General features: G+C 46.0%; 1 protein-coding gene across 1 annotated transcript in view; it reads left to right on the forward strand.

The window, feature by feature from the left end:
• LOC141325733 (uncharacterized) overlaps positions 1–21,168 on the forward strand; it is a 779,461-nt gene that overhangs the window by 756,890 nt on the left and 1,403 nt on the right. The window lies entirely within an intron of this gene.

Below are 21,168 nucleotides of genomic sequence, written 5' to 3' on the forward strand. Positions count from 1 at the left end.
AGCGCATCCTGACCGGCTAAATATAGCTGGCAGTATCCGCTACCACCTCAATGAATGATATCAAAGTAATAATTAAGGTGGGGAATTCATGACCACAGAAGTTCAGGAGGCCAGTTTGATGCCTCATCAGACGGATGCTCCTCTTTACGGTTGCCGGTTTAAGGCTTCATTAAAAAGTCACTATTTTTCGCAGTCCGAAGTTTTGGAACCACATTGTACATGTCAGAAAACGAGCACCCCTTGCTGGTTGGACTAATACTACCTCCAGCAGCACACTAGATTTCTACAAATGGTCTCTCATCCACATATTGACCAAGCTTGAGCCTGCTTAGCTTCAGTGAGCAACCAGAATCTGACTACTGCATTCAACAATTGAACTTGCTAAGGACAAATTAAGAAAGCTGATCTGATCTAACGGAGGGGTAGCGTGTCCTGCCAGGCTCAAAGTGGCCGGCAGATTGCGCTACCAACCCTATAAATGAGGTCAAATTCATGATTGAGGAAGTCGATTACACCCCCTGCTGGCCAGACTGAAACTACCACAAGCAGCAAACTAGATTTTCAGAAAACAGCCCATCCTGACCGGCTCAATATAGCTTTCAGTATCCGCTACCACCTCAATGAATGATATCAAAGTCATAATTAAGGTGGGGAATTCATGACCACAGAAGGTCAGGAGGCCAGTTTGATGCCTCATCACACGGATGCTCCTCTTTACGGTTGCCGGTTTAAGGCTTCATTAAAAGTCACTCTTTTTCTCAGTCCGAAGTTTTGGAACCACATTGTACATGTCAGAAAATGAGCACCCCCTGCTGGTTGGACTAAAACTACCTCCAGCAGCAAACTAGATTTCCACAAAGGGTCTCGCATCCACATATTGACCAAGCTTGAGCCTGCTTAGCTTCAGTGAGCAACCAGACTCCGACTACCGCATTCAACAATTGAACTAGCTTGTGGCAACTTAAGAAAGCTGTTCTGATCTAACGGAGGGGTAGCGTGTCCTGCCAGGCTCAAAGTGGCCGGCAGATTGCGCTACCTCCCCTATAAATGAGGTCAAATTCATGATTGAGGAAGGTGATTTCACCCTCTGCTGGCCAGACTGAAACTACCACAAGCAGCAAACTAGATTTTCAGAAAATAGCCCATCCTGACCGGCTCAATATAGCTGGCAGTATCTGCTACCACCTCAATGAATGATATCAAAGTCATAATTAAGGTGGGGAATTCATGACCACAGAAGGTCAGGAGGCCAGTTTGATGCCTCATCAGACGGATGCTCCTCTTTACGGTTGCCGGTTTAAGGCATCATTAAAAAGTCACTATTTTTCGCAGTCCGAAGTTTTGGAACCACATTGTACATGTCAGAAAACGAGCACCCCCTGCTGGTTGGACTAAAACTACCTCCAGCAGCAAACTAGATTTCTACAAATGGTCTCTCATCCACATATTGACCAAGCTTGAGCCTGCTTAGCTTCAGTGAGCAACCAGACTCCGACTACTGCATTCAAAAATTGAACTTGCTTGTGGCAACTTAAGAAAGCTGTTCTGATCTAACGGAGGGGTAGCGTGTCCTGCCAGGCTCAAAGTGGCCGGCAGATTGCGCTACCACCCCTATAAATGAGGTCAAATTCATGATTGAGGAAGGTGATTTCACCCCCTGCTGGCCAGACTGAAACCACCACAAGCAGCAAACTAGATTTTCAGAAAATAGCGCATCCTGACCGGCTAAATATAGCTGGCAGTATCCGCTACCACCTCAATGAATGATATCAAAGTAATAATTAAGGTGGGGAATTCATGACCACAGAAGTTCAGGAGGCCAGTTTGATGCCTCATCAGACGGATGCTCCTCTTTACGGTTGCCGGTTTAAGGCTTCATTAAAAAGTCACTATTTTTCGCAGTCCGAAGTTTTGGAACCACATTGTACATGTCAGAAAACGAGCACCCCTTGCTGGTTGGACTAATACTACCTCCAGCAGCACACTAGATTTCTACAAATGGTCTCTCATCCACATATTGACCAAGCTTGAGCCTGCTTAGCTTCAGTGAGCAACCAGAATCTGACTACTGCATTCAACAATTGAACTTGCTAAGGACAAATTAAGAAAGCTGATCTGATCTAACGGAGGGGTAGCGTGTCCTGCCAGGCTCAAAGTGGCCGGCAGATTGCGCTACCACCCCTATAAATGAGGTCAAATTCATGATTGAGGAAGTCGATTACTCCCCCTGCTGGCCAGACTGAAACTACCACAAGCAGCAAACTAGATTTTCAGAAAACAGCCCATCCTGACCGGCTCAATATAGCTTTCAGTATCCGCTACCACCTCAATGAATGATATCAAAGTCATAATTAAGGTGGGGAATTCATGACCACAGAAGGTCAGGAGGCCAGTTTGATGCCTCATCACACGGATGCTCCTCTTTACGGTTGCCGGTTTAAGGCTTCATTAAAAGTCACTCTTTTTCTCAGTCCGAAGTTTTGGAACCACATTGTACATGTCAGAAAATGAGCACCCCCTGCTGGTTGGACTAAAACTACCTCCAGCAGCAAACTAGATTTCCACAAAGGGTCTCGCATCCAAATATTGACCAAGCTTGAGCCTGCTTAGCTTCAGTGAGCAACCAGACTCCGACTACTGCATTCAACAATTGACTTGCTTGTGGCAACTTAAGAAAGCTGTTCTGATCTAACGGAGGGGTAGCGTGTCCTGCCAGGCTCAAAGTGGCCGGCAGATTGCGCTACCACCCCTATAAATGAGGTCAAATTCATGATTGAGGAAGGTGATTTCACCCCCTGCTGGCCAGACTGAAACCACCACAAGCAGCAAACTAGATTTTCAGAAAATAGCGCATCCTGACCGGCTCAATATAGCTGGCAGTATCCGCTACCACCTCAATAAATGATATCAAAGTAATAATTAAGGTGGGGAATTCATGACCACAGAAGTTCAGGAGGCCAGTTTGATGCCTCATCAGACGGATGCTCCTCTTTACGGTTGCCGGTTTAAGGCTTCATTAAAAAGTCACTATTTTTCGCAGTCCGAAGTTTTGGAACCACATTGTACATGTCAGAAAATGAGCACCCCCTGCTGGTTTTACTAAAACTACCTCCAGCAGCAAACTAGATTTCCACAAAGGGTCTCGCATCCAAATATTGACCAAGCTTGAGCCTGCTTAGCTTCAGTGAGCAACCAGACTCCGACTACTGCATTCAACAATTGACTTGCTTGTGGCAACTTAAGAAAGCTGTTCTGATCTAACGGAGGGGTAGCGTGTCCTGCCAGGCTCAAAGTGGCCGGCAGATTGCGCTACCACCCCTATAAATGAGGTCAAATTCATGATTGAGGAAGGTGATTTCACCCCCTGCTGGCCAGACTGAAACTACCACAAGCAGCAAACTAGATTTTCAGAAAATAGCCCATCCTGACCGGATCAATATAGCTTGGCAGTATCCGCTACCACCTCAATGAATGATATCAAAGTAATAATTAAGGTGGGGAATTCATGACCACAGAAGGTCAGGAGGCCAGTTTGATGCCTCATCAGACGGATGCTCCTCTTTACGGTTGCCGGTTTAATGCTTCATTAAAAAGTCACTATTTTTTGCAGTCCGAAGTTTTGGAACCACATTGTACATGTCAGAAAACGAGCACCCCTTGCTGGTTGGACTAAAACTACCTCCAGCAGCAAACTAGGTTTCTACAAATGGTCTCTCATCCTCATATTGACCAAGCTTGAGCCTGCTTAGCTTCAGTGAGCAACCAGAATCTGACTACTGCATTCAACAAATGAACTTGCTTGGGACAACTTAAGAAAGCTGATCTGATCTAAAGGAGGGGTAGCGTGTCCTGCCAGGCTCAAAGTGGCCGGCAGATTGCGCTACCACCCCTATAAATGAGGTCAAATTCATGATTGAGGAAGTCGATTACACCCCCTGCTGGCCAGACTGAAACTACCACAAGCAGCAAACTAGATTTTCAGAAAATAGCGCATCCTGACCGGCTCAATATAGCTTTCAGTATCCGCTACCACCTCAATGAATGATATCAAAGTCATAATTAAGGTGCGGAATTCATGACCACAGAAGTTCAGGAGGCCAGTTTGAAGCCTCATCAGACGGATGCTCCTCTTTACGGTTGCCGGTTTAAGGCTTCATTAAAAAGTCACTATTTTTCGCAGTCTGAAGTTTTGGAACCACATTGTACATGTCAGAAAACGAGCACCCACTGCTGGTTGAACTAAAACTACTTTCAGCAGCAAACTAGATTTCCACAAAGGGTCTCGCATCCACATATTGACCAAGCTTGAGCCTGCTTAGCTTCAGTGAGCAACCAGACTCCGACTACCGCATTCAACAATTGAACTTGCTTGTGGCAACTTAAGAAAGCTGTTCTGATCTAACGGAGGGGTAGCGTGTCCTGCCAGGCTCAAAGTGGCCGGCAGATTGCGCTACCACCCCTATAAATGAGGTCAAATTCATGATTGAGGAAGTCGATTACACCCCCTGCTGGCCAGACTGAAACTACCACAAGCAGCAAACTAGATTTTCAGAAAATAGCGCATCCTGACCGGCTCAATATAGCTTTCAGTATCCGCTACCACCTCAATGAATGATATCAAAGTCATAATTAAGGTGCGGAATTCATGACCACAGAAGTTCAGGAGGCCAGTTTGAAGCCTCATCAGACGGATGCTCCTCTTTACGGTTGCCAGTTTAAGGCTTCATTAAAAAGTCACTATTTTTCGCAGTCTGAAGTTTTGGAACCACATTGTACATGTCAGAAAACGAGCACCCACTGCTGGTTGAACTAAAACTACTTTCAGCAGCAAACTAGATTTCCACAAAGGGTCTCGCATCCACATATTGACCAAGCTTGAGCCTGCTTAGCTTCAGTGAGCAACCAGACTCAGACTACCGCATTCAACAATTGAACTTGCTTGTGGCAACTTAAGAAAGCTGTTCTGATCTAACGGAGGGGTAGCGTGTCCTGCCAGGCTCAAAGTGGCCGGCAGATTGCGCTACCACCCCTATAAATGAGGTCAAATTCATGATTGAGGAAGGTGATTTCACCCCCTGCTGGCCAGACTGAAACTACCACAAGCAGCAAACTAGATTTTCAGAAAATAGCCCATCCTGACCGGCTCAATATAGCTGGCAGTATCCGCTACCACCTCAATGAATGATATCAAAGTAATAATTAAGGTGGGGAATTCATGACCACAGAAGGTCAGGAGGCCAGTTTGATGCCTCATCAGACGGATGCTCCTCTTTACGGTTGCCGGTTTAAGGCATCATTAAAAAGTCACTATTTTTCGCAGTCCGAAGTTTTGGAACCACATTGTACATGTCAGAAAACGAGCACCCCCTGCTGGTTGGACTAAAACTACCTCCAGCAGCAAACTAGATTTCCACAAAGGGTGTCGCATCCACATATTGACCAAGCTTGAGCCTGCTTAGCTTCAGTGAGCAACCAGACTCCGACTACTGCATTCAACAATTGAACTTGCTTGTGACAACTTAAGAAAGCTGTTCTGATCTAACGGAGGGGTAGCGTGTCCTGCCAGGCTCAAAGTGGCCGGCAGATTGCGCTACCACCCCTATAAATGAGGTCAAATTCATGATTGAGGAAGTCGATTACACCCCCTGCTGGCCAGACTGAAACTACCACAAGCAGCAAACTAGATTTTCAGAAAACAGCCCATCCTGAACGGCTCAATATAGCTTTCAGTATCTGCTACCACCTCAATGAATGATATCAAAGTCATAATTAAGGTGGGGAATTCATGACCACAGAAGGTCAGGAGGCCAGTTTGATGCCTCATCATACGGATGCTCCTCTTTACGGTTGCCGGTTTAAGGCTTCATTAAAAGTCACTCTTTTTCTCAGTCCGAAGTTTTGGAACCACATTGTACATGTCAGAAAATGAGCACCCCCTGCTGGTTGGACTAAAACTTCCTCCAGCAGCAAACTAGATTTCTACAAATGGTCTCTCATCCACATATTGACCAAGCTTGAGCCTGCTTAGCTTCAGTGAGCAACCAGAATCTGACTACTGCATTCAATAATTGAACTTGCTAGGGACAAATTAAGAAAGCTGATCTGATCTAACGGAGGGGTAGCGTGTCCTGCCAGGCTCAAAGTGGCCGGCAGATTGCGCTACCACCCCTATAAATGAGGTCAAATTCATGATTGAGGAAGTCGATTACACCCCCTGCTGGCCAGACTGAAACTACCACAAGCAGCAAACTAGATTTTCAGAAAACAGCCCATCCTGACCGGCTCAATATAGCTTTCAGTATCCGCTACCACCTCAATGAATGATATCAAAGTCATAATTAAGGTGGGGAATTCATGACCACAGAAGGTCAGGAGGCCAGTTTGATGCCTCATCAGATGGATGCTCCTCTTTACGGTTGCCGGTTTAAGGCTTCATTAAAAAGTCACTCTTTTTCTCAGTCTGAAGTTTTGGAACCACATTGTACATGTCAGAAAACGAGCACCCACTGCTGGTTGGACTAAAACTACCTCCAGCAGCAAACTAGATTTCCACAAAGGGTCTCGCATCCACATATTGACCAAGCTTGAGCCTGCTTAGCTTCAGTGAGCAACCAGACTCCGACTACCGCATTCAACAATTGAACTAGCTTGTGGCAACTTAAGAAAGCTGTTCTGATCTAACGGAGGGGTAGCGTGTCCTGCCAGGCTCAAAGTGGCCGGCAGATTGCGCTACCTCCCCTATAAATGAGGTCAAATTCATGATTGAGGAAGGTGATTTCACCCTCTGCTGGCCAGACTGAAACTACCACAATCAGCAAACTAGATTTTCAGAAAATAGCCCATCCTGACCGGCTCAATATAGCTGGCAGTATCTGCTACCACCTCAATGAATGATATCAAAGTAATAATTAAGGTGGGGAATTCATGACCACAGAAGGTCAGGAGGCCAGTTTGATGCCTGATCAGACGGATGCTCCTCTTTACGGTTGCCGGTTTAAGGCATCATTAAAAAGTCACTATTTTTCGCAGTCCGAAGTTTTGGAACCACATTGTACATGTCAGAAAACGAGCACCCCCTGCTGGTTGGACTAAAACTACCTCCAGCATCAAACTAGATTTCCACAAAGGGTCTCGCATCCACATATTGACCAAGCTTGAGCCTGCTTAGCTTCAGTGAGCAACCAGACTCCGACTACTGCATTCAACAATTGAACTTGCTTATGGCAACTTAAGAAAGCTGTTCTGATCTAACGGAGGGGTAGCGTGTCCTGCCAGGCTCAAAGTGGCCGGCAGATTGCGCTACCACCCCTATAAATGAGGTCAAATTCATGATTGAGGAAGGTGATTTCACCCCCTGCTGGCCAGACTGAAACCACCACAAGCAGAAAACTAGATTTTCAGAAAATAGCGCATCCTGACCGGCTCAATATAGCTGGCAGTATCCACTACCACCTCAATGAATGATATCAAAGTAATAATTAAGGTGGGGAATTCATGACCACAGAAGTTCAGGAGGCCAGTTTGATGCCTCATCAGACGGATGCTCCTCTTTACGGTTGCCGGTTTAAGGCTTCATTAAAAAGTCACTATTTTTCGCAGTCCGAAGTTTTGGAACCACATTGTACATGTCAGAAAACGAGCACCCCTTGCTGGTTGGACTAAAACTACCTCCAGCAGCAAACTAGATTTCTACAAATGGTCTCTCATCCACATATTGACCAAGCTTGAGCCTGCTTAGCTTCAGTGAGCAACCAGAATCTGACTACTGCATTCAACAATTGAACTTGCTAGGGACAAATTAAGAAAGCTGATCTGATCTAACGGAGGGGTAGCGTGTCCTGCCAGGCTCAAAGTGGCCGGCAGATTGCGCTACCACCCCTATAAATGAGGTCAAATTCATGATTGAGGAAGTCGATTACACCCCCTGCTGGCCAGACTGAAACTACCACAAGCAGCAAACTAGATTTTCAGAAAACAGCCCATCCTGACCGGCTCAATATAGCTTTCAGTATCCGCTACCACCTTAATGAATGATATCAAAGTAATAATTAAGGTGGGGAATTCATGACCACAGAAGGTCAGGAGGCCAGTTTGATGCCTCATCACACGGATGCTCCTCTTTACGGTTGCCGGTTTAAGGCTTCATTAAAAATTCACTCTTTTTCTCAGTCCGAAGTTTTGGAACCACATTGTACATGTCAGAAAATGAGCACCCCCTGCTGGTTGGACTAAAACTACCTCCAGCAGCAAACTAGATTTCCACAAAGGGTCTCGCATCCAAATATTGACCAAGCTTGAGCCTGCTTAGCTTCAGTGAGCAACCAGACTCCGACTACTGCATTCAACAATTGACTTGCTTGTGGCGACTAAAGAAAGCTGTTCTGATCTAACGGAGGGGTAGCGTGTCCTGCCAGGCTCAAAGTGGCCGGCAGATTGCGCTACCACCCCTATAAATGAGGTCAAATTCATGATTGAGGAAGGTGATTTCACCCCCTGCTGGCCAGACTGAAACTACCACAAGCAGCAAACTAGATTTTCAGAAAACAGCCCATCCTGACCGGCTCAATACAGCTGGCAGTATCCGCTACCACCTCAATGAATGATATCAAAGTCATAATTAAGGTGGGGAATTCATGACCACAGAAGGTCAGGAGGCCAGTTTGATGCCTCATCAGACGGATGCTCCTCTTTACGGTTGCCGGTTTAAGGCTTCATTAAAAAGTCACTCTTTTTCTCAGTCCGAAGTTTTGGAACCACATTGTACATGTCAGAAAATGAGCACCCCCTGCTGGTTTTACTAAAACTACCTCCAGCAGCAAACTAGATTTCCACAAAGGGTCTCGCATCCAAATATTGACCAAGCTTGAGCCTGCTTAGCTTCAGTGAGCAACCAGACTCCGACTACTGCATTCAACAATTGACTTGCTTGTGGCAACTTAAGAAAGCTGTTCTGATCTAACGGAGGGGTAGCGTGTCCTGCCAGGCTCAAAGTGGCCGGCAGATTGCGCTACCACCCCTATAAATGAGGTCAAATTCATGATTGAGGAAGGTGATTTCACCCCCTGCTGGCCAGACTGAAACTACCACAAGCAGCAAACTAGATTTTCAGAAAATAGCCCATCCTGACCGGCTCAATATAGCTGGCAGTATCCGCTACCACCTCAATGAATGATATCAAAGTAATAATTAAGGTGGGGAATTCATGACCACAGAAGGTCAGGAGGCCAGTTTGATGCCTCATCAGACGGATGCTCCTCTTTACGGTTGCCGGTTTAAGGCTTCATTAAAAAGTCACTATTTTTTGCAGTCCGAAGTTTTGGAACCACATTGTACATGTCAGAAAACGAGCACCCCTTGCTGGTTGGACTAAAACTACCTCCAGCAGCAAACTAGGTTTCTACAAATGGTCTCTCATCCACATATTGACCAAGCTTGAGCCTGCTTAGCTTCAGTGAGCAACCAGAATCTGACTACTGCATTCAACAAATGAACTTGCTTGGGACAACTTAAGAAAGCTGATCTGATCTAAAGGAGGGGTAGCGTGTCCTGCCAGGCTCAAAGTGGCCGGCAGATTGCGCTACCACCCCTATAAATGAGGTCAAATTCATGATTGAGGAAGTCGATTACACCCCCTGCTGGCCAGACTGAAACTACCACAAGCAGCAAACTAGATTTTCAGAAAACAGCCCATCCTGACCGGCTCAATATAGCTTTCAGTATCCGCTACCACCTCAATGAATGATATCAAAGTCATAATTAAGGTGGGGAATTCATGACCACAGAAGGTCAGGAGGCCAGTTTGATGCCTCATCAGATGGATGCTCCTCTTTACGGTTGCCGGTTTAAGGCTTCATTAAAAAGTCACTCTTTTTCTCAGTCTGAAGTTTTGGAACCACATTGTACATGTCAGAAAACGAGCACCCACTGCTGGTTGGACTAAAACTACCTCCAGCAGCAAACTAGATTTCCACAAAGGGTCTCGCATCCACATATTGACCAAGCTTGAGCCTGCTTAGCTTCAGTGAGCAACCAGACTCCGACTACCGCATTCAACAATTGAACTAGCTGGTGGCAACTTAAGAAAGCTGTTCTGATCTAACGGAGGGGTAGCGTGTCCTGCCAGGCTCAAAGTGGCCGGCAGATTGCGCTACCTCCCCTATAAATGAGGTCAAATTCATGATTGAGGAAGGTGATTTCACCCTCTGCTGGCCAGACTGAAACTACCACAAGCAGCAAACTAGATTTTCAGAAAATAGCCCATCCTGACCGGCTCAATATAGCTGGCAGTATCTGCTACCACCTCAATGAATGATATCAAAGTAATAATTAAGGTGGGGAATTCATGACCACAGAAGGTCAGGAGGCCAGTTTGATGCCTCATCAGACGGATGCTCCTCTTTACGGTTGCCGGTTTAAGGCATCATTAAAAAGTCACTATTTTTCTCAGTCTGAAGTTTTGGAACCACATTGTACATGTCAGAAAACGAGCACCCACTGCTGGTTGGACTAAAACTACCTCCAGCAGCAAACTAGATTTCCACAAAGGGTCTTGCATCCACATATTGACCAAGCTTGAGCCTGCTTAGCTTCAGTGAGCAACCAGACTCCGACTACTGCATTCAACAATTGAACTTGCTTATGGCAACTTAAGAAAGCTGTTCTGATCTAACGGAGGGGTAGCGTGTCCTGCCAGGCTCAAAGTGGACGGCAGATTGCGCTACCACCCCTATAAATGAGGTCAAATTCATGATTGAGGAAGGTGATTTCACCCCCTGCTGGCCAGACTGAAACCACCACAAGCAGCAAACTAGATTTTCAGAAAATAGCGCATCCTGACCGGCTCAATATAGCTGGCAGTATCCACTACCACCTCAATGAATGATATCAAAGTAATAATTAAGGTGGGGAATTCATGACCACAGAAGTTCAGGAGGCCAGTTTGATGCCTCATCAGACGGATGCTCCTCTTTACGGTTGCCGGTTTAAGGCTTCATTAAAAAGTCACTATTTTTCGCAGTCCGAAGTTTTGGAACCACATTGTACATGTCAGAAAACGAGCACCCCTTGCTGGTTGGACTAAAACTACCTCCAGCAGCAAACTAGATTTCTACAAATGGTCTCTCATCCACATATTGACCAAGCTTGAGCCTGCTTAGCTTCAGTGAGCAACCAGACTCCAACTACTGCATTCAACAATTGACTTGCTTGTGGCAACTTAAGAAAGCTGTTCTGATCTAACGGAGGGGTAGCGTGTCCTGCCAGGCTCAAAGTGGCCGGCAGATTGCGCTACCACCCCTATAAATGAGGTCAAATTCATGATTGAGGAAGGTGATTTCACCCCCTGCTGGCCAGACTGAAACTACCACAAGCAGCAAACTAGATTTTCAGAAAATAGCCCATCCTGACCGGCTCAATATAGCTGGCAGTATCCGCTACCACCTCAATGAATGATATCAAAGTAATAATTAAGGTGGGGAATTCATGACCACAGAAGGTCAGGAGGCCAGTTTGATGCCTCATCAGATGGATGCTCCTCTTTACGGTTGCCGGTTTAAGGCTTCATTAAAAAGTCACTATTTTTTGCAGTCCGAAGTTTTGGAACCACATTGTACATGTCAGAAAACGAGCACCCACTGCTGGTTGGACTAAAACTACCTCCAGCAGCAAACTAGATTTCCACAAAGGGTCTCGCATCCACATATTGACCAAGCTTGAGCCTGCTTAGCTTCAGTGAGCAACCAGACTCCGACTACCGCATTCAACAATTGAACTAGCTTGTGGCAACTTAAGAAAGCTGTTCTGATCTAACGGAGGGGTAGCGTGTCCTGCCAGGCTCAAAGTGGCCGGCAGATTGCGCTACCTCCCCTATAAATGAGGTCAAATTCATGATTGAGGAAGGTGATTTCACCCTCTGCTGGCCAGACTGAAACTACCACAATCAGCAAACTAGATTTTCAGAAAATAGCCCATCCTGACCGGCTCAATATAGCTGGCAGTATCTGCTACCACCTCAATGAATGATATCAAAGTAATAATTAAGGTGGGGAATTCATGACCAACGAAGGTCAGGAGGCCAGTTTGATGCCTCATCAGACGGATGCTCCTCTTTACGGTTGCCGGTTTAAGGCATCATTAAAAAGTCACTATTTTTCGCAGTCCGAAGTTTTGGAACCACATTGTACATGTCAGAAAACGAGCACCCCCTGCTGGTTGGACTAAAACTACCTCCAGCAGCAAACTAGATTTCCACAAAGGGTCTCGCATCCACATATTGACCAAGCTTGAGCCTGCTTAGCTTCAGTGAGCAACCAGACTCCGACTACTGCATTCAACAATTGAACTTGCTAGGGACAAATTAAGAAAGCTGATCTGATCTAACGGAGGGGTAGCGTGTCCTGCCAGGCTCAAAGTGGCCGGCAGATTGCGCTACCACCCCTATAAATGAGGTCAAATTCATGATTGAGGAAGTCGATTACACCCCCTGCTGGCCAGACTGAAACTACCACAAGCAGCAAACTAGATTTTCAGAAAACAGCCCATCCTGACCGGCTCAATATAGCTTTCAGTATCCGCTACCACCTTAATGAATGATATCAAAGTAATAATTAAGGTGGGGAATTCATGACCACAGAAGGTCAGGAGGCCAGTTTGATGCCTCATCACACGGATGCTCCTCTTTACGGTTGCCGGTTTAAGGCTTCATTAAAAATTCACTCTTTTTCTCAGTCCGAAGTTTTGGAACCACATTGTACATGTCAGAAAATGAGCACCCCCTGCTGGTTGGACTAAAACTACCTCCAGCAGCAAACTAGATTTCCACAAAGGGTCTCGCATCCAAATATTGACCAAGCTTGAGCCTGCTTAGCTTCAGTGAGCAACCAGACTCCGACTACTGCATTCAACAATTGACTTGCTTGTGGCGACTAAAGAAAGCTGTTCTGATCTAACGGAGGGGTAGCGTGTCCTGCCAGGCTCAAAGTGGCCGGCAGATTGCGCTACCACCCCTATAAATGAGGTCAAATTCATGATTGAGGAAGGTGATTTCACCCCCTGCTGGCCAGACTGAAACTACCACAAGCAGCAAACTAGATTTTCAGAAAACAGCCCATCCTGACCGGCTCAATACAGCTGGCAGTATCCGCTACCACCTCAATGAATGATATCAAAGTCATAATTAAGGTGGGGAATTCATGACCACAGAAGGTCAGGAGGCCAGTTTGATGCCTCATCAGACGGATGCTCCTCTTTACGGTTGCCGGTTTAAGGCTTCATTAAAAAGTCACTCTTTTTCTCAGTCCGAAGTTTTGGAACCACATTGTACATGTCAGAAAATGAGCACCCCCTGCTGGTTTTACTAAAACTACCTCCAGCAGCAAACTAGATTTCCACAAAGGGTCTCGCATCCAAATATTGACCAAGCTTGAGCCTGCTTAGCTTCAGTGAGCAACCAGACTCCGACTACTGCATTCAACAATTGACTTGCTTGTGGCAACTTAAGAAAGCTGTTCTGATCTAACGGAGGGGTAGCGTGTCCTGCCAGGCTCAAAGTGGCCGGCAGATTGCGCTACCACCCCTATAAATGAGGTCAAATTCATGATTGAGGAAGGTGATTTCACCCCCTGCTGGCCAGACTGAAACTACCACAAGCAGCAAACTAGATTTTCAGAAAATAGCCCATCCTGACCGGCTCAATATAGCTGGCAGTATCCGCTACCACCTCAATGAATGATATCAAAGTAATAATTAAGGTGGGGAATTCATGACCACAGAAGGTCAGGAGGCCAGTTTGATGCCTCATCAGACGGATGCTCCTCTTTACGGTTGCCGGTTTAAGGCTTCATTAAAAAGTCACTATTTTTTGCAGTCCGAAGTTTTGGAACCACATTGTACATGTCAGAAAACGAGCACCCCTTGCTGGTTGGACTAAAACTACCTCCAGCAGCAAACTAGGTTTCTACAAATGGTCTCTCATCCACATATTGACCAAGCTTGAGCCTGCTTAGCTTCAGTGAGCAACCAGAATCTGACTACTGCATTCAACAAATGAACTTGCTTGGGACAACTTAAGAAAGCTGATCTGATCTAAAGGAGGGGTAGCGTGTCCTGCCAGGCTCAAAGTGGCCGGCAGATTGCGCTACCACCCCTATAAATGAGGTCAAATTCATGATTGAGGAAGTCGATTACACCCCCTGCTGGCCAGACTGAAACTACCACAAGCAGCAAACTAGATTTTCAGAAAATAGCGCATCCTGACCGGCTCAATATAGCTTTCAGTATCCGCTACCACCTCAATGAATGATATCAAAGTCATAATTAAGGTGCGGAATTCATGACCACAGAAGTTCAGGAGGCCAGTTTGATGCCTCATCAGACGGATGCTCCTCTTTACGGTTGCCGGTTTAAGGCTTCATTAAAAAGTCACTATTTTTCGCAGTCCGAAGTTTTGGAACCACATTGTACATGTCAGAAAACGAGCACCCCTTGCTGGTTGGACTAAAACTTCCTCCAGCAGCAAACTAGATTTCTACAAATGGTCTCTCATCCACATATTGACCAAGCTTGAGCCTGCTTAGCTTCAGTGAGCAACCAGAATCTGACTACTGCATTCAATAATTGAACTTGCTAGGGACAAATTAAGAAAGCTGATCTGATCTAACGGAGGGGTAGCGTGTCCTGCCAGGCTCAAAGTGGCCGGCAGATTGCGCTACCACCCCTATAAATGAGGTCAAATTCATGATTGAGGAAGGTGATTTCACCCCCTGCTGGCCAGACTGAAACCACCACAAGCAGCAAACTAGATTTTCAGAAAATAGCGCATCCTGACCGGCTCAATATAGCTGGCAGTATCCGCTACCACCTCAATGAATGATATCAAAGTAATAATTAAGGTGGGGAATTCATGACCACAGAAGTTCAGGAGGCCAGTTTGATGCCTCATCAGACGGATGCTCCTCTTTACGGTTGCCGGTTTAAGGCTTCATTAAAAAGTCACTATTTTTCGCAGTCCGAAGTTTTGGAACCACATTGTACATGTCAGAAAACGAGCATCCCTTGCTGGTTGGACTAAAACTTCCTCCAGCAGCAAACTAGATTTCTACAAATGGTCTCTCATCCACATATTGACCAAGCTTGAGCCTGCTTAGCTTCAGTGAGCAACCAGAATCTGACTACTGCATTCAATAATTGAACTTGCTAGGGACAAATTAAGAAAGCTGATCTGATCTAACGGAGGGGTAGCGTGTCCTGCCAGGCTCAAAGTGGCCGGCAGATTGCGCTACCACCCCTATAAATGAGGTCAAATTCATGATTGAGGAAGTCGATTACACCCCCTGCTGGCCAGACTGAAACTACCACAAGCAGCAAACTAGATTTTCAGAAAACAGCCCATCCTGACCGGCTCAATATAGCTTTCAGTATCCGCTACCACCTCAATGAATGATATCAAAGTCATAATTAAGGTGGGGAATTCATGACCACAGAAGGTCAGGAGGCCAGTTTGATGCCTCATCAGATGGATGCTCCTCTTTACGGTTGCCGGTTTAAGGCTTCATTAAAAAGTCACTCTTTTTCTCAGTCTGAAGTTTTGGAACCACATTGTACATGTCAGAAAACGAGCACCCACTGCTGGTTGGACTAAAACTACCTCCAGCAGCAAACTAGATTTCCACAAAGGGTCTCGCATCCACATATTGACCAAGCTTGAGCCTGCTTAGCTTCAGTGAGCAACCAGACTCCGACTACCGCATTCAACAATTGAACTAGCTTGTGGCAACTTAAGAAAGCTGATCTGATCTAACGGAGGGGTAGCGTGTCCTGCCAGGCTCAAAGTGGCCGGCAGATTGCGCTACCACCCCTATAAATGAGGTCAAATTCATGATTGAGGAAGTCGATTACACCCCCTGCTGGCCAGACTGAAACTACCACAAGCAGCAAACTAGATTTTCAGAAAACAGCCCATCCTGACCGGCTCAATATAGCTTTCAGTATCCGCTACCACCTTAATGAATGATATCAAAGTAATAATTAAGGTGGGGAATTCATGACCACAGAAGGTCAGGAGGCCAGTTTGATGCCTCATCACACGGATGCTCCTCTTTACGGTTGCCGGTTTAAGGCTTCATTAAAAAGTCACTCTTTTTCTCAGTCCGAAGTTTTGGAACCACATTGTACATGTCAGAAAATGAGCACCCCCTGCTGGTTGGACTAAAACTACCTCCAGCAGCAAACTAGATTTCCACAAAGGGTCTCGCATCCAAATATTGACCAAGCTTGAGCCTGCTTAGCTTCAGTGAGCAACCAGACTCCGACTACTGCATTCAACAATTGACTTGCTTGTGGCGACTAAAGAAAGCTGTTCTGATCTAACGGAGGGGTAGCGTGTCCTGCCAGGCTCAAAGTGGCCGGCAGATTGCGCTACCACCCCTATAAATGAGGTCAAATTCATGATTGAGGAAGGTGATTTCACCCCCTGCTGGCCAGACTGAAACTACCACAAGCAGCAAACTAGATTTTCAGAAAACAGCCCATCCTGACCGGCTCAATACAGCTGGCAGTATCCGCTACCACCTCAATGAATGATATCAAAGTCATAATTAAGGTGGGGAATTCATGACCACAGAAGGTCAGGAGGCCAGTTTGATGCCTCATCAGACGGATGCTCCTCTTTACGGTTGCCGGTTTAAGGCTTCATTAAAAAGTCACTCTTTTTCTCAGTCCGAAGTTTTGGAACCACATTGTACATGTCAGAAAATGAGCACCCCCTGCTGGTTTTACTAAAACTACCTCCAGCAGCAAACTAGATTTCCACAAAGGGTCTCGCATCCAAATATTGACCAAGCTTGAGCCTGCTTAGCTTCAGTGAGCAACCAGACTCCGACTACTGCATTCAACAATTGACTTGCTTGTGGCAACTTAAGAAAGCTGTTCTGATCTAACGGAGGGGTAGCGTGTCCTGCCAGGCTCAAAGTGGCCGGCAGATTGCGCTACCACCCCTATAAATGAGGTCAAATTCATGATTGAGGAAGGTGATTTCACCCCCTGCTGGCCAGACTGAAACTACCACAAGCAGCAAACTAGATTTTCAGAAAATAGCCCATCCTGACCGGCTCAATATAGCTGGCAGTATCCGCTACCACCTCAATGAATGATATCAAAGTAATAATTAAGGTGGGGAATTCATGACCACAGAAGGTCAGGAGGCCAGTTTGATGCCTCATCAGACGGATGCTCCTCTTTACGGTTGCCGGTTTAAGGCTTCATTAAAAAGTCACTATTTTTTGCAGTCCGAAGTTTTGGAACCACATTGTACATGTCAGAAAACGAGCACCCCTTGCTGGTTGGACTAAAACTACCTCCAGCAGCAAACTAGGTTTCTACAAATGGTCTCTCATCCACATATTGACCAAGCTTGAGCCTGCTTAGCTTCAGTGAGCAACCAGAATCTGACTACTGCATTCAACAAATGAACTTGCTTGGGACAACTTAAGAAAGCTGATCTGATCTAAAGGAGGGGTAGCGTGTCCTGCCAGGCTCAAAGTGGCCGGCAGATTGCGCTACCACCCCTATAAATGAGGTCAAATTCATGATTGAGGAAGTCGATTACACCCCCTGCTGGCCAGACTGAAACTACCACAAGCAGCAAACTAGATTTTCAGAAAATAGCGCATCCTGACCGGCTCAATATAGCTTTCAGTATCCGCTACCACCTCAATGAATGATATCAAAGTCATAATTAAGGTGCGGAATTCATGACCACAGAAGTTCAGGAGGCCAGTTTGATGCCTCATCAGACGGATGCTCCTCTTTACGGTTGCCGGTTTAAGGCTTCATTAAAAAGTCACTATTTTTCGCAGTCCGAAGTTTTGGAACCACATTGTACATGTCAGAAAACGAGCACCCCTTGCTGGTTGGACTAAAACTTCCTCCAGCAGCAAACTAGATTTCTACAAATGGTCTCTCATCCACATATTGACCAAGCTTGAGCCTGCTTAGCTTCAGTGAGCAACCAGAATCTGACTACTGCATTCAATAATTGAACTTGCTAGGGACAAATTAAGAAAGCTGATCTGATCTAACGGAGGGGTAGCGTGTCCTGCCAGGCTCAAAGTGGCCGGCAGATTGCGCTACCACCCCTATAAATGAGGTCAAATTCATGATTGAGGAAGGTGATTTCACCCCCTGCTGGCCAGACTGAAACTACCACAAGCAGCAAACTAGATTTTCAGAAAATAGCCCATCCTGACCGGCTCAATATAGCTGGCAGTATCCGCTACCACCTCAATGAATGATATCAAAGTAATAATTAAGGTGGGGAATTCATGACCACAGAAGGTCAGGAGGCCAGTTTGATGCCTCATCAGACGGATGCTCCTCTTTACGGTTGCCGGTTTAAGGCTTCATTAAAAAGTCACTCTTTTTTGCAGTCCGAAGTTTTGGAACCACATTGTACATGTCAGAAAACGAGCACCCCTTGCTGGTTGGACTAAAACTACCTCCAGCAGCAAACTAGGTTTCTACAAATGGTCTCTCATCCACATATTGACCAAGCTTGAGCCTGCTTAGCTTCAGTGAGCAACCAGACTCCGACTACCGCATTCAACAATTGAACTAGCTTGTGGCAACTTAAGAAAGCTGTTCTGATCTAACGGAGGGGTAGCGTGTCCTGCCAGGCTCAAAGTGGCCGGCAGATTGCGCTACCTCCCCTATAAATGAGGTCAAATTCATGATTGAGGAAGGTGATTTCACCCTCTGCTGGCCAGACTGAAACTACCACAATCAGCAAACTAGATTTTCAGAAAATAGCCCATCCTGACCGGCTCAATATAGCTGGCAGTATCTGCTACCACCTCAATGAATGATATCAAAGTAATAATTAAGGTGGGGAATTCATGACCACAGAAGGTCAGGAGGCCAGTTTGATGCCTCATCAGACGGATGCTCCTCTTTACGGTTGCCGGTTTAAGGCATCATTAAAAAGTCACTATTTTTCGCAGTCCGAAGTTTTGGAACCACATTGTACATGTCAGAAAACGAGCACCCCCTGCTGGTTGGACTAAAACTACCTCCAGCAGCAAACTAGATTTCCACAAAGGGTCTCGCATCCACATATTGACCAAGCTTGAGCCTGCTTAGCTTCAGTGAGCAACCAGACTCCGACTACTGCATTCAACAATTGAACTTGCTAGGGACAAATTAAGAAAGCTGATCTGATCTAACGGAGGGGTAGCGTGTCCTGCCAGGCTCAAAGTGGCCGGCAGATTGCGCTACCACCCCTATAAATGAGGTCAAATTCATGATTGAGGAAGTCGATTACACCCCCTGCTGGCCAGACTGAAACTACCACAAGCAGCAAACTAGATTTTCAGAAAACAGCCCATCCTGACCGGCTCAATATAGCTTTCAGTATCCGCTACCACCTTAATGAATGATATCAAAGTAATAATTAAGGTGGGGAATTCATGACCACAGAAGGTCAGGAGGCCAGTTTGATGCCTCATCACACGGATGCTCCTCTTTACGGTTGCCGGTTTAAGGCTTCATTAAAAATTCACTCTTTTTCTCAGTCCGAAGTTTTGGAACCACATTGTACATGTCAGAAAATGAGCACCCCCTGCTGGTTGGACTAAAACTACCTCCAGCAGCAAACTAGATTTCCACAAAGGGTCTCGCATCCAAATATTGACCAAGCTTGAGCCTGCTTAGCTTCAGTGAGCAACCAGACTCCGACTACTGCATTCAACAATTGACTTGCTTGTGGCGACTAAAGAAAGCTGTTCTGATCTAACGGAGGGGTAGCGTGTCCTGCCAGGCTCAAAGTGGCCGGCAGATTGCGCTACCACCCCTATAAATGAGGTCAAATTCATGATTGAGGAAGGTGATTTCACCCCCTGCTGGCCAGACTGAAACTACCACAAGCAGCAAACTAGATTTTCAGAAAACAGCCCATCCTGACCGGCTCAATACAGCTGGCAGTATCCGCTACCACCTCAATGAATGATATCAAAGTCATAATTAAGGTGGGGAATTCATGACCACAGAAGGTCAGGAGGCCAGTTTGATGCCTCATCAGACGGATGCTCCTCTTTACGGTTGCCGGTTTAAGGCTTCATTAAAAAGTCACTCTTTTTCTCAGTCCGAAGTTTTGGAACCACATTGTACATGTCAGAAAATGAGCACCCCCTGCTGGTTTTACTAAAACTACCTCCAGCAGCAAACTAGATTTCCACAAAGGGTCTCGCATCCAAATATTGACCAAGCTTGAGCCTGCTTAGCTTCAGTGAGCAACCAGACTCCGACTACTGCATTCAACAATTGACTTGCTTGTGGCAACTTAAGAAAGCTGTTCTGATCTAACGGAGGGGTAGCGTGTCCTGCCAGGCTCAAAGTGGCCGGCAGATTGCGCTACCACCCCTATAAATGAGGTCAAATTCATGATTGAGGAAGGTGATTTCACCCCCTGCTGGCCAGACTGAAACTACCACAAGCAGCAAACTAGATTTTCAGAAAATAGCCCATCCTGACCGGCTCAATATAGCTGGCAGTATCCGCTACCACCTCAATGAATGATATCAAAGTAATAATTAAGGTGGGGAATTCATGACCACAGAAGGTCAGGAGGCCAGTTTGATGCCTCATCAGACGGATGCTCCTCTTTACGGTTGCCGGTTTAAGGCTTCATTAAAAAGTCACTATTTTTTGCAGTCCGAAGTTTTGGAACCACATTGTACATGTCAGAAAACGAGCACCCCTTGCTGGTTGGACTAAAACTACCTCCAGCAGCAAACTAGGTTTCTACAAATGGTCTCTCATCCACATATTGACCAAGCTTGAGCCTGCTTAGCTTCAGTGAGCAACCAGAATCTGACTACTGCATTCAACAAATGAACTTGCTTGGGACAACTTAAGAAAGCTGATCTGATCTAAAGGAGGGGTAGCGTGTCCTGCCAGGCTCAAAGTGGCCGGCAGATTGCGCTACCACCCCTATAAATGAGGTCAAATTCATGATTGAGGAAGTCGATTACACCCCCTGCTGGCCAGACTGAAACTACCACAAGCAGCAAACTAGATTTTCAGAAAATAGCGCATCCTGACCGGCTCAATATAGCTTTCAGTATCCGCTACCACCTCAATGAATGATATCAAAGTCATAATTAAGGTGCGGAATTCATG

The sequence above is a fragment of the Garra rufa genome, chromosome 2, assembly GCF_049309525.1.
Source record: "Garra rufa chromosome 2, GarRuf1.0, whole genome shotgun sequence".
In the NCBI taxonomy this organism is placed as follows: Eukaryota; Metazoa; Chordata; class Actinopteri; order Cypriniformes; family Cyprinidae; genus Garra; species Garra rufa.